Source organism: Glandiceps talaboti, chromosome 11, assembly GCF_964340395.1.
Source record: "Glandiceps talaboti chromosome 11, keGlaTala1.1, whole genome shotgun sequence".
NCBI classification, from domain to species: domain Eukaryota; kingdom Metazoa; phylum Hemichordata; class Enteropneusta; family Spengelidae; genus Glandiceps; species Glandiceps talaboti.
In genome coordinates this window covers 18,383,839-18,398,226 of record NC_135559.1, presented here as the reverse complement: position 1 = coordinate 18,398,226, position 14,388 = coordinate 18,383,839, and the positions used below count along the sequence as shown (strand labels likewise).

General features: G+C 36.4%; 1 protein-coding gene across 1 annotated transcript in view; it reads right to left on the bottom strand.

Moving 5' to 3' along the window:
• Positions 1-14,388, bottom strand: part of LOC144442098 (uncharacterized) — a 55,747-nt gene that overhangs the window by 15,432 nt on the left and 25,927 nt on the right. The gene's annotated exons all lie outside the window — the stretch shown is intronic.

Sequence of the window (14,388 nt, the reverse complement as noted above, 5' to 3'; positions counted from 1 at the left end):
ACTGTGTCATCAGTGGTCCGTATCGCGTACCACCATGCATGAAACTTCCAAATAGTGTAACAATGTCTCCTTGAGGTACAGTGATGCCTTGATACTCGTTACAATGTTACGATAATCGTGCCAACAGGCCTACTGTTACAATATTATTGCAATGCATGGTGATGTTATGTCGCCTATGCTATACGATGATACGGTAGCGCGTGGAGAATGCACGTAGTATATGGAAGGCGCATTCGTAGTCACTGCGCGCCGCAATGCATCCGTGGGAAAACCACCAATTTTTTCCAATAGTATATACGACGCGCATGCGTACTAGTCATTGTGCCATTACGCGAGCTATAACACTATTGCGAGGTATATTGGTTTGAAATGTGGTGGGTATGTTTCTGAGAATGTGTGCATTAAGAATTGCTCATGAAATAGTGACATTACTTGGCAAATTTGGTTTTAAAATGTATTTTTCTGTCAAAAATATTGCACTTCAAATCTGTCTGTGTATCTATCTAATAGTGTTGACTTTCTTTACTTCTCGTCCATGTCAGAGAATTAGATGTCATTCAAAAACATTTTTTTTGGTAAATACCCCTGGAAAATGACCCAAATCAAGTGTATCAACTCTGGCCCAGACAGCCGGTCACAAATGAATCTACCCTGCGCGAGCTTATGGGCTTTGTCTAGTTATGATATTAGTTCAATATTTTTATCTTGTAATACCTTTCCAGAAAACGATGGATAGCATAACAAGAATAATTCTTTATTGACACTTGCTGTGATAATTCCAACATAATTTCAAAACGCTTACAGTAGTTTGAAAGATTTAATTATTTTGTGACACACACACACACACACACACACACACACACACACACACACACACAGAACCATGCCTACAGCACTCCTGTAGACTAAACTCATGATCAGTTGAGTTGCGCTAAAAATGAATTAGTCTTGTTATGATCTAAGAAAATGACAACTTCATTGGGGATTAAAGAATGAAAGCGATCTAAGAATGAAAGCAATAATTACGATAATTACTATGCCCTAACATTCTCTTTAATGTTTTCCATTTTTCGGTTGCCTGGTTTCGTTTCGTTGAATACCATGAGCCCAGCGGTTTAGTTTAGTTTCGTTTTGCCGAATACCATAAGCCTCCTCCAATTCTAATGCAAGGTCGTTTTTAATGGCTACCGGCACGGGCGCGCTAGAACTTAGTGGACATGGGCTTGATGAAAACGTAAACATGTCAATTAAAGCGAAAATACCGAAGTGAAATATAATGTGCGATAATTAGCTGATATCCACACAGGATTTTAATCAGATTGTACATATGTGTTTCTCAACCAACAATAATCTCGTAACTTTACAGAATAACTAAGAAATACATACAGTACAGGTGCCGAGTTTGGACAGTGATTATAAGATACACGCAAGAGTTGGTAGTTTAATTAATCGATTAAAATAGTAATAATATAATGATTGGACACAATCTGATTAAAATCCGATGTGGTGAAAGCGGCTAGATGTCCTTATTTACCTCTATTCATCGTGTTGTGACGTTTGTTTTGTTCGGAGTGATCGTGGGAAGGAGGCGATCACTCCGAACAAAACAAACGTCACAACACGATGAATAGAGGTAAATAAGGACATCTAGCCGCTTTCACCACATCGGATTTTAATCAGATTGGATTGGACAATGATGTAACACAAGCCATATATATTAATGGTAAAACAAACGCTTCAGGTTTTTTTTTGAATATTTTAAATTTTTATATCTTCACCTTACCCACTCCCCATCATTCCACATTGAATTTGATCTTTACATTCTCGATCTCCCCTTGCCCACAAAGTATTTTGATGTAAGTTTTGACAACTTAAATATTGCCTGTTTTCCAACCCAATGATTAAAGCACACAACAAATCTCCTATGGAAAAGTCGTGTATGAATAATTTTTTGCACGGACGTCTTCGTTAGCTGCACCTGTCACATCTTGTAACTTTAATCATTTGAGAATTAAAATGTTGTAACATTGGTGCTGGAAGAGTGAGGGTATCCGATTATTAGAGAATATACAAGTGGGTTTGTGCGTGTCAAAGCCGTGGTTTCAACGGAGCATCGCCCAGATGTGTTCGAAGGGAAACTCGCGTGAACTTGCGCTATTCTACGAGACTGTCAGGAGTTCGAACATAGTTGCTGCTCACACAAGCGACAGTTGTTAATGTAAATAGAACGTGGAAATGTCGACTGTTTATGCAGTGATAGCGAACTTTAATATCGTGTATATCCACTTCTATTACCTTAAAAATGATTTCCTCAAGACGAGCTTCCTTTTCAATGTTGACAACATATACTCAAGGTAAGATAGAAAACTGTTTTTTGTTATCAAATAAGATATTCAAAACGATATATTTGCTCAATACTGAATTCATTCATTTTGTTCTTCAAACTTGAGATGCGCTCTTATATATTTGTTGTTATTGTTGTTGTAGTTAATTTTATTGTGAATTGATAACTACCATCTTCGATTATGTTTCATATACTTGTCAAACTTATCATTTGGATTTTTTTGGGTGGGGATAGCACTTATAAGATAGTAGAGTTGGTCGTATTTGTTTACAAAAATCTCTCATCACATGTTTACATTTCTAAACGTAATGTCTAGTCTATATCTACCATCTACATCTGTACATCCATTTCTCTGACTAAGGCATAATTATAAGTTGTTGTCAAAGATCTGCAAGAACTAATACAAGTAAATTTGAGGCGAAAAACGAAGTTAACTCTCTCTCCCCTCAGCGAGTTACAGTAATAGACAAAGGTTGTTGTTACCGACAACACTTTTTGATCGTGTTACAATACGATACGGCAACTGGTGTGTTGACATCATGCCACATCCTGGCGTATTTGCCCACATCAAGTTCAAAGTCACTACACATGATGTACCTTTATTATACCCCGTCATCTAGAGTAATGTATTAATCAAAAGAGAAGCCATGTATTTTTCTGTATATAACCCACTATAAATACTATGTACTATGGTGATATGAAATAATGAGATGTTGTTCCCCTAGTTTTTTCTTCATTCAGTCAAGGAAATTACGAGTGACCTAAGGGGTCTTTGTCACTACTTGTCACAAAATGAGTAGTGACAACGTAACCCTTAGGTCACAAGTATTTTCCAGTTGAATGTTGCTATGGGATTGGTCATGTTGCTAGACATATTTGTATACATTTTTGGAATGTTCGTTCACTTGTATATGAATACCTGATGTTATCTTTGCAATATACATGATCATTTGGCTGTTGCTATGGGCATAGCCATGGTTGCTAGGTATATGTGCATACATTTTTCGAACGTTTATCCATTTGTCTATTAATCTGTTATCTTTGCAATATTCGTGATCATTTGGCTATTGCTATGGGCGTGGTCTTGTTGCTAGGCATATTTGCATACACTTTTTGAATGTTTATACACTTGCCTACCAGCTGATGACAGATTGACGGATAATCTGTTGAAGACTCGAAGGACCAAGTGGCTTAAGAATGACAATTGTTGTAACTTGATTCTAGGAAACATGTATATGATGATATTTTATCTCCCTTTCAAGTTTAGGATGGGTAACTCCATTTTTCTGAAAGTCAGGGAGGAACCCCATAATTTTTTTTATCACAAATTCTTCATTTGCCTTGTTCAGTTCATGTACTTTTCTCTCTATAGAACTTTGGCTGACTGCATATCCCATTCTACATAGCTGTCTGTTGGACCGACATGAAATATTACAAAGTTAACATACGTTCAAAGAAAGTATGCTTAAAAAATAACTGGTGTACCTCACATGTAGCAATAGTTTTGTTACTAACAGTCTGATATAGCTACACCGTGGAAAGAACTTTCTTATGCACTAAACATAAAATCTCAGTGAGTAAATGTAAACAAATGTAGAATAGTAAATTACCTCCAGTGATAGTCTAACCCTTTTGAGAATGAATCCAACATGCTATAGGGTGTCATACTCTGTCGATGTCTCCATTTTGACTTGTCTCTGGCTAATACAACAGGAGTGGTAGCGATGACTGTGGTCACCATCTTGTAGTTGACAATCACTTGGGAAACAACAGGGGGCAGCGAGCACGTAATTGATTGATCGGTCGATCGATCGATCATCGATCGGTTGATTTATTGATTGATGTATTATTTGGTTGAATGATTGATCGATTGAATAATCAATTTTTGTGGTGCAATATAACTTATTTTGTGTGTGATATTGATCAATTCACTCATTGAGTTTTAAAACTATTTCTTTTTCTTTCCCTGGTTACTTTGCTCTCAGCTATATCTCCGACCACTAAAAGTCTGAGGCTGTATGTAATTTTCTATTTTCTTTATTGACTAAAGAAAGACGCCTGGTCTATTCTTCTCCTCTTATCTAAATTAAAACACTCCTAATCTTATAATTGGCGAGATATCACTAATATCAAAAGTTTGCTTTATCCCATCTGCTGGGAGATCATTACACTGGACAAACATTCGACCATGCATAAACTAGTATAAGCATGATCTAGATCGATCAGTGTATTGTTTGCACTGATGGGCGCCACCATGTTTGATCGAAGTAAACCGTGGTGAATTGTGGAATAGTTGGCACTCGCCAGGCAAACTCGGATTCATATTGAGTAAATTTGATTCGCGTAAAAATAGATTGAGACTGACAGAGACGGAATGACAGATAAAGAAACACGTATTAGATAGATACACAGACAGAATTGAAGTTCAAAACTTTTGACAGCAAAATACATTTTTAAACCAAATTTACCTGGTAATGTTGTCACTTTTTCGCTAAGAGTTATTAATGTACACATACTCAGAAACATACCAACCACATTTCAACAAATATACCTCGCAAATCGCTATAGTTTTATAGTTCAATATTTTTGTTTTAAAATACCTTTAGATCGAATTTGTGTATCCTGAGAGCGATGTGTGGCATGTCACAAATAATTCTTCATTGACACTTGCGGTGACAACTCCAACATAATTTCAAAAGTTTGCTTACAGTAGTTTGAAAGATTTCATTCTTTATTTAGTCAATACACACGCGCGCACGCACACGCACGCGCGCGCACACACACACACACACACACACACACACACACACACACAGAACCATGCCTACAGCACCCCAGTAGATTAAACTCATGATCAGTTGAGTTGCGCTAAGAAATGAATTAGTCTTGTTATGATCTAAGAAAATGTGCCTGCTAGGGGCATTCTGGATACTGGATAACAGTTGGAAGACAACTTTTTCAATTTGATGGTGCTGAATATTCAACATGCCTTCTGAACAAAACATATAGATTTTACCACTCAAATTAATATATTTATACAATTTGATTCTGTTTTTTCTAAAGAAAAAAGAAACATCTTTGACCTTTTCCAATACACATCTCAGATGTGAAAATTCAATTTGGTAGCCTTTGTTGAATCATATCACAATTAGGATTTTTTGATTTTATGTCATTTTTCCTCAATTTTCAGTAGGATAATTTCGAGCTGGTCACCAATCTCAAATCCCTTCAAACACATTTGTTGGTGATTAAATTCAAAAATACATGCAAAATTAGATACTCATAAAACTTGGTGTAAATACATGTAAATTTATTTATTTCCAGAGCAAAAGGCATACATTCCATGAGATATCATTTTTCTTGTCTGCTAAAAGAACAACTTTTATGTAAAAATGGTCATTCATTTGTATGGATTCTTCTATGTACCTTTAAATCATTATTCCTATGAAACCCTTTACCACACTCCTTACCAACATATGGTCTTTCATCTTTCCTTTGTATGGATTCTTAACTGTTTCTTCAGTGCACAGCTTTAAATAAACACTTTACTACATTCTTTACATACACATGGTCATTCACATGTATGGATTCTTCTATGTACCTTTAAATCATTATTCCTATGAAACCCTTTACCACACTCCTTCCCAACATATGGTCTTTCATCTTTCCTTTGTATGGATTCTTCTATGTGTCTTTAAATTGCACCTCATATTAAACCCTTTACCACACTCCTTACATACATATGGTCTTTCATTTGTATGGATTCTTCTATGTATCTTTAAATCGCTACTGCTATTAAACCCTTTACCACACTCCTTACATACATATGGTCTTTCATTTGTATGGATTCTTCTATGTCTCTTTAAATCGCTACTGCTATTAAACCCTTTACCACACTCCCCACATACAAATGGTCTTTCATTTGTATGGATTCTTGTATGTGTCTTTAAATTGTACCTCAAATTAAACCCTTTACCACACTCCCCACATACAAATGGTCTTTCATTTGTATGGATTCTTCTATGTCTCTTTAAATCGCTACTGCTTTTAAACCCCTTACCACACTCCTTACATACAAATCGTCTTTCAGTTGTATGGATTCTTCTATGTACCTTTAAATCGCTACTGCTATTAAACCCATTACCACACTCCTTACATACAAATGGTCTTTCATTTGTATGGATTCTTCTATGTATCTTTAAATTGTCACTCCTATTAAACCCTTTACCACACTCTGTACATACAAATGGTCTTTTAGTTGTGTCTTTCTCCAAATCACTACTTGTAGGAGAACCTTTACTAATCTCTGTGTGTCCAAATGACTTTTTCCTTCTCAATGTCATACAGTGATTTTCAATATTACTATGTTTGTTGTTCGGGTTCACTGAAGTTTTACACAACATGTTGTCTTTATCATTAATGTCTGAGTATGAACTATCTATGCTTCCAACAGTATCTCCATGCAATGTGACTTTAATTATTTGAGTTGTAAATGGTTCACTTATAAGACTTTCTGCAATAACAGCCCTATGTTCATTTCTGTCCTCATACTCTAAGCACTGAGATTGTTTGTTTGTTGGTTGATTATCATCACTTTCTTCTTTCTCTATTGTTATGGAGTTCACCATATCATCACCTGTACTTGTATTTTGTGCAAAACCTGTATCAACAGAATTGCCAGGAGAGCCATGATTGTTTGTTCCACATTCACTTGCCGAGTATGAGTCTGGTACAGTTTCAGAATGGTTTTCTGTTCTTAATAGTTGGTGATTATCAGCTGAGTAGAAGTCGGTTCCAAGTTCTTGACCTGCCATCACCTGCTCTGAGTCTTGTTGATACTGGTCATCTCTGGTTTCTGATTTCACACATCCATCCTGTCCAGTTGTGACCTCCTCTGGGATTTGAAGATACTCTTCATCTCTGATTTCTGATCTCACATGTTTGTCCTGTCCACTTGCCAGTTCCTGTGTGTCTTGTTGATACCGTTCATCTGTGGTTTCTGATCTCATACATCTATCCTGTTCAGTTGTCAACTCCTCTGAGTCTTGTTGATACTGGTCATCTCTGGTTTCTGATTTCACACATCCATCCTGTCCAGTTGTTACCTCCTCTGAGTCTTGTTGATACTGGTCATCTATGGTTTCTGATTTTATATATCTATTGGTAAAACATGGGTAGAAATGTTAAAGAAATAACTGACATGTTAGATTGGTTTGTACCTCAGAAAAGAGTAAAATATCACTTTTGAATAATACATCGTTTTCATACATCCTTCTGTGATTTGCTTAGACCATGTCACATGGTACAATATATGAACTATTGACCCATAGAGACCTTAATTCACATATTGAATGGCCACTGTTATATTTCTAATTTTAAGTAAATTATTAATGTTGTATGGGAGTCCTATCGGACAAACGAAGGCTTTGATTATACATTAGAGAGCACTTGGATGACTAACTAAGACTATACATGTATACTATATACCACAATATTACAACGCATACTTATTTTTGTGTAACGACAGACATGAGTCAATAACCACAGTGTAATTTAAGCTCATTTGTGGCTCACACTAAGGGCTAACATTGTGAACACAATATTTTTTTATGAGTCATGTTGAAGTGACATACATTGGCACTGATATCATTGAAATATCTATACAATTATATGGGCTACATTTACATGACAAAAAGTATGGCAACACATGAAAAGCTAAGAAATTCCTCCCCTTCCAGTGTTCTCCCCTGGATTTATTGATAGGATATCGGCTCATTAGCATAAATTAGCATACATTTATGAGACAAAATAATTATATTCCTAGGTAACTTAATGATAAAATCAAAGTACATCACAATATCAGACAAAAGTAGTACTAGTACCTACACTATGGCTGTGAAATACACGTAAATGCTACAACACTGAATTCCTGCTGCTTTACCAAGGAGTGTACTTAGCCATGCATCATGGACTACAGCTTTTATGCTGAGGTTGGGAAACCACGGTAACAGAAAGGACTTTATCTGCACCATCGAAGAAGGGTCAACTACCGTATAGACCATGGGACGTATCGCCAATGTCTTCCCTGCTAACCTACCCTAATACCAGGGTCAATAACCTTGACAAACCGGACACTTAGCTAACTGACCTTTAAAGCAATTAATTATACCAATTTAACAAAATAATCAAGTGTGAACCAGCTTTGGAAAATGGTTCCTTTTATTAACAAACTCGAATTAACAACCCTGTGGTTATATGGTAAACGCAATGTCATACACTTATTTAATATTGATGGTGTTCGGAGACCCCTTCCCTTTATTACCGCCCAAATTTAGCTGATTTCTGCACATCACAACAATTTTTTTTTACTTTCTGTCTGTTTTTTCTCTCAAGCTATTACGATTATGGGATCAAATTATTCGTTTTCCTCCATCCAACGACATATTTTTTTCTCTCAACCCCCCCCCCCGAAATCAAATGGTTCACCCCGAAATGAACAAATACAGATCATAAATTAAACTGACTTACTTCATCGTAATAGACGTAGACTGTGATATATCATCACTAAGGGTGTCATACTCTGTCGATGTCTCCATTTTGACTTGTCTCTGGCTAACACCACGGGAGAGGAAGTCATGACTGCGGTCACCATCACTTGGGAAACATTCCTCACAGTACTGTCTGTGAATTTGTATAATATGTAAAGCAAACACACTACTTGGAACTTCTGAGTAGCCAATAGCTTTACTGTTATGCCAAACATCGTACGCAACATCTAGATCGATCAGTGTATTGTTAGCACTGACGGGCGCCGCCATGTTTGATCGAAGTAAACCGTGGTGTATTGTGGGATAGTTGGCACTCGCCAGGCAAGCTCGGATTCATATTGAGCAAATTCGAATCGCGCAGATTGAAACTGACAGAGACAGAATGACAGATAAAAAAATACACAGACAGATTTGAAGTTCAATATTTTTGACAGAAAAATACATTTTAAAACCAAATTTGCCAAGTAATGTTGTCACTATTTCATGAACAATTCTTAATGTACACATTCTCAGAAACAGACCCACCATATTTCAAACCAATATACCTCGCAATAATTTAATAGTTCAATATTTTTGTCTTAAAATACCTTTTTAGATCGAATTTGTATATCCTGAAAGAGAATAATTCTTCATTGACACTTGCCGTGATAATTTCAAAACACTTTGCTTACAGTAGTTTGAAAGATTTAATTATTTTGTTACACACACACACACACACACACACACACACACACACACACACACACACACACACACACACACACACACAGAACCATGCCTACAGCACTCCTGTAGATTAAACTCATGATCAGTTGAGTTGCGCTAAAAATGAATTAGTCTTGTTATGATCTAAGGGGCAACATCAAAAGTTCAATATAATATATCTTTAGTAACTTATATCTAACTTAACTGACCTAAAATTGAAAATCGTTTCAGACTCATACTGTATACTTCCACTTTCAAACAACGTAACAATATACTACTGAATTATAAATAAAAACAGCAAACCATTTTAACCGTATATCGCTGATAAATCGGACCGAGTGTACGCAGTGTTAGGGTGATCTTTTTTGTTTGTTTCTCATCTCCAGTGGAATAGTCAGGCGGGCAAGCGAAATAAAAAAAGGGGGCAAGGAAAAAAATCTGTATTTTTTCAGTTCTATTCTCTGTCCTTTCTGTCCTGTCAGTCTCTCTACAACTTCTTTTCTCTTCTCTTTATTGAATTCCTTGTTACAGGTCTCTTTCCTTCATTTTAGCAAGGTTGACAAGTCCGTAGAATAACTTTGTAAGAAGATGAATACTTATCATCCTGATGGGTGTATATCTGTAGCCAGGAACTATTGTATGATTTTATCAGGAGTACTATTACACTTCGTCCTATTAATCAAAGTGGCATTGACATCGCTAATTTGAACTTTAGTATGTAACTTTTTGAGGAATGCAGTATGACTTTTACCAATTTTAAGCATAATTTTGAAAATGATAGAAATATTCTGAGCTATTATTACATTGCAGCAAAATGTACCACACGGCGGAATTAATTTCGAGCCCTATCCCTCATCAAACCTCAACGACTTTAGCCACGAAAGACACAGTGCTGCTCCGACGTAACAAAGGGGGTGGGGGTGTGGGTAGACGGCAGTGTTCTGCCAAGGTTTCCAACAAGTGGGGACAAAGGCCCCTTGTTTGCAAAAAGTGGGGTCATTTGACAGGGAGTGGGGTCAATTATTATTGTCTATGAAATATTCATATATATATTACCTCAGACCACTATAGAGATACTGTGGTCTTAGATATTCCATTACACATAGACTATTACCTAACAACATAAAAAAATTCCATTCACAATAACAGTTCCCAGTAAGCTGTTTTTTGAAAATTGTGGACTACACATTACACCTTAGAAAAAGAAGGCAATTAAGATTATGTATTTTTAAGTCATTTCTATATATTATATATTGTTTTGAAAGATTGGACAGCCAGGTAGTCACAATTTTTAATCTGAATATCATGAATAGCAGTGCTCAAATTTATAATTCCCTTTTTCAGACAAAGACAAAGAACAACTTCAAAATAAGTCACAGGGAACATATGATTGAATAAAAACTTTGAGAAATCCTAATCTTGTAACCACTTGTTCCATTTGTAGAACCGTTAGTACACTGCTGTGTTTTAATATCATTCCCTCTTCAAATTCATGACGAGGTTAAGAAAAACCAACATTTTGAAGAAAAAAATCCCTGACTTTAAAAAGTACCAAATGTGAACGAAAAACTTACAAATAATACAGTCAAACAAACTTTGAAATAATTTATTTTTTATTAATTACCGTTACTGGCTGTGTATCATGATTTGGTCCTGTGATATCAAATGACAGCATTAGTTACATACTGTAAACTTGATACGGAAAGCTGACATTAGGTGTCCTTGAAACTCAGAAATCGTGAACTAAAACTATCAACGTCAAAGTTAGGATGCTTTGTAAATACCACTGTAATTATTTTCTGATTTGCACAACAAGTTCATTCTTCATGTCTGACCATGACCGGGCGCACATGCATCGGCCGTCTATATGGCCATGCCAGTGATCACGCATTGATTCAGTCAGTGCCTAACATTCACATATGTGTCACTGTCACATCATGCAACATGATCCTCTAACAGTCTAACACAGCTTTTTCGGAATCAAAATACACATGTACTCATTTTGTTTCCATTAATCTAACCCATCAACAAATGAAAATCACAACCTGTCCCATAAATTTGGTTTACTAAGGCTTCTGAGCTGTGGCAGATAGATGTTCCGATTTCCGGTAGCAAGTTCAGTGTTTCGTACACGTCAGTGAGTAGGTCAGAGGCCGCGACAGTGATGGTAGACAAAATATGTGACGAGAGACGTCCATTTCGACGTCTCGTCGATCATCTACTCCCTCTAATGTTTCAATTTGTAGATTAAATTTATCAAAGTTGATCTTTTTTTGTCATTTTTTATGTTACCAATAGAACTGTGCGTTGTCACTGTATCTTATATAAGTGACAACAAAATTTTCCCTCACGGAGTCAGTATACTTCTTGTGGGATTGACGTCAGGGCCTGGCCCTGGACTTAGATAATTTTGATGTTTGCCGTAAAATGAATGTGCCAAAGCGGCGCAAGGTGGGAAAATTATTGCGTCATTTGTAATTTTAGGGGGCCAATGTTGCAAGGTCGTGGCCTCGGCAGAACATACACTGGTCTAAGACGCCATGAGGAACGTTTGATGTTCATTTGAACCTTACAGTCTTGCTGTGTTGAACTCAAGGGTCGAGTCGGTCGGAAATAAAAAAAACGTTGTTTTTTTCTGATGTCGGAGCTGGAAATTAGGGTCGGTCGGGAGATGAGAAACAGAAAAATAAAAAGGGCCGCCCTTATAGGTAAAAACAGCCTTGAAATCGTACTAAATTTGCTAAGTATGACGTTAAATCGTTTTTGACGGTTGAGAAATTAATTTGGCCAAAACCCCCCCACCCCCAAACTAAAGCAATTCAGTTTTTTTGTAAACATCGATCTTTTGACGTCGCCCCTAAGAAAATGTGCTTGCAACGAAATTAAAAAAAAATACCGCCAGTTGTTGTAGCACAACTGTACAGTTTTTAAAAATCTATATGCTAGTCCATGCTAAGAATATATTGTATGTGTTCATTTGCTGAATGACTATCCAGTAGCCTATCCAACCATGTTGCTATCTTTGTAATATACGTGATCATTTGGCTGTTGCTATGGGCGTGGTCTAGTTGCTAGGCAAATTTACATACATTTTTTTGAATGTTTATCCCATTGTCTCATAAGAATCCCAGTTCTCAGTGAAATACACCACCGTTTGGCTGTTTCTATGGACATGATCATGGTTGCTAAGGTATTTGCATACATTTTTTTAATGTTTACTCACTTGCCTACCAAATGATGTTGTTACTTGACAAAAATATACTGCCATTTGGTTGTTGCTAAGGACGTGGTCATGGTTGCTAGGGCCAATTTTGTTAAAAATCTGCAGAATAGCACTTTCGGAAACATCTCACCAAGTTTCAGACTCATTGACCAAGTACTTTTTGAGATACAAATGTATAAGTTTTTGACCAAAAATGAGCATTCTTACACCTAATTTGCATATCACTCCCTGGAACTATCGTATGCTTAATATTTCTTCGTCCATACATCTCCAGATGCATTCCCATTAAATTTCATCCCAGTAGTTTTGGAACTATAGATTTTTAACCAAAAAGACACATTTTAGGCCCAACTTGCATATTGCCGATGAAATCATGTCATGAACAAATCTTACTTTACACCCCCTTAAGAATGTTTCTACCGAAGTTCGCACCAATCTGCCAAGTAGTTTCTGAGTTTAAGTTTTTTGACCAAAAATCACAGTTTTTGACCCAAATCACACACCTGTGATGTGATCATTTAGATTTGAACAATTTCTCAACTAGACACCCAAGGTAATGGACCCACCAAATATCATGGCAATCGGTTCAGTGGTTTTTGACTTTAAGTTGTTTACACCCACATACACAAACAGACAGAGAGGCAGTCAGACAGACAGATAGACACCCGGCGATCCCTATAGCACTACTGAACCTCAGTTAAGTTGTGCTAAAAATAGCCTCAATTGCCGTTGTAGCACAACTGTATATTTTTTTAATGATTATGAACACTTTATAGGTGTTCATTTGCTGAATGACTACCCAGTTGCCTATCCAACCCGTCATTATCTTTGCAATATACACCGTTGCTATGAAAATGGTCTTGTTGCTAAACATATTTGCATACATTTTTTATTATCTTTGCAATATACATGATCATTTAGCAGTTGCTATGGGTGTGGTCTTGTTGATTTTTTGAATATGTATTCATTTGTCTATTAATCTCCACTTATCTTTACAATATAGGTGATCATTTGGCTGTTGCTATGGGCGTGGTCTTGTTGCTAGGCATATTTGCATACACTTTTTGAATGTTTGTTCACTTGTCTAAGTATCCGTGTTGCTATTGCCATCTGGCTGTTGCTATGGGTGTGTTCATGGTTGCTAGGGAAATTTGCATACAATTTTTGAAAGTTTACTCACTTGCCTACCAGATGATTTTAAATGAGCAAAATATAGTAGTTCGGTTGTTGCTAAAGGGGTGGTCATGGTTGCTAGGGTCAATTTTGACATGTTTTCAAGAAAATCTGCAGCATAACACTTTCCAAAACATCTCATAATTTGAACAGTCTCACTGACCCGAGTACTTTTCGATATACAAGTTTTTTACCAAGAATTCACATTGTTACACCTTATTTGCATATCACTGATGGGATTATCATGGCCGGTAGATTTCTTAATCTAAATACGCCTGAAAATGTTCCCACCAAATTTCAGACCAATCTGCCCAGTCGTTTTTGAGATTAAGTTTTTTTTACTTAAAAAAATAACACTTTTTAACCCAAAACAGACTCTTTGTAGCATATGAATG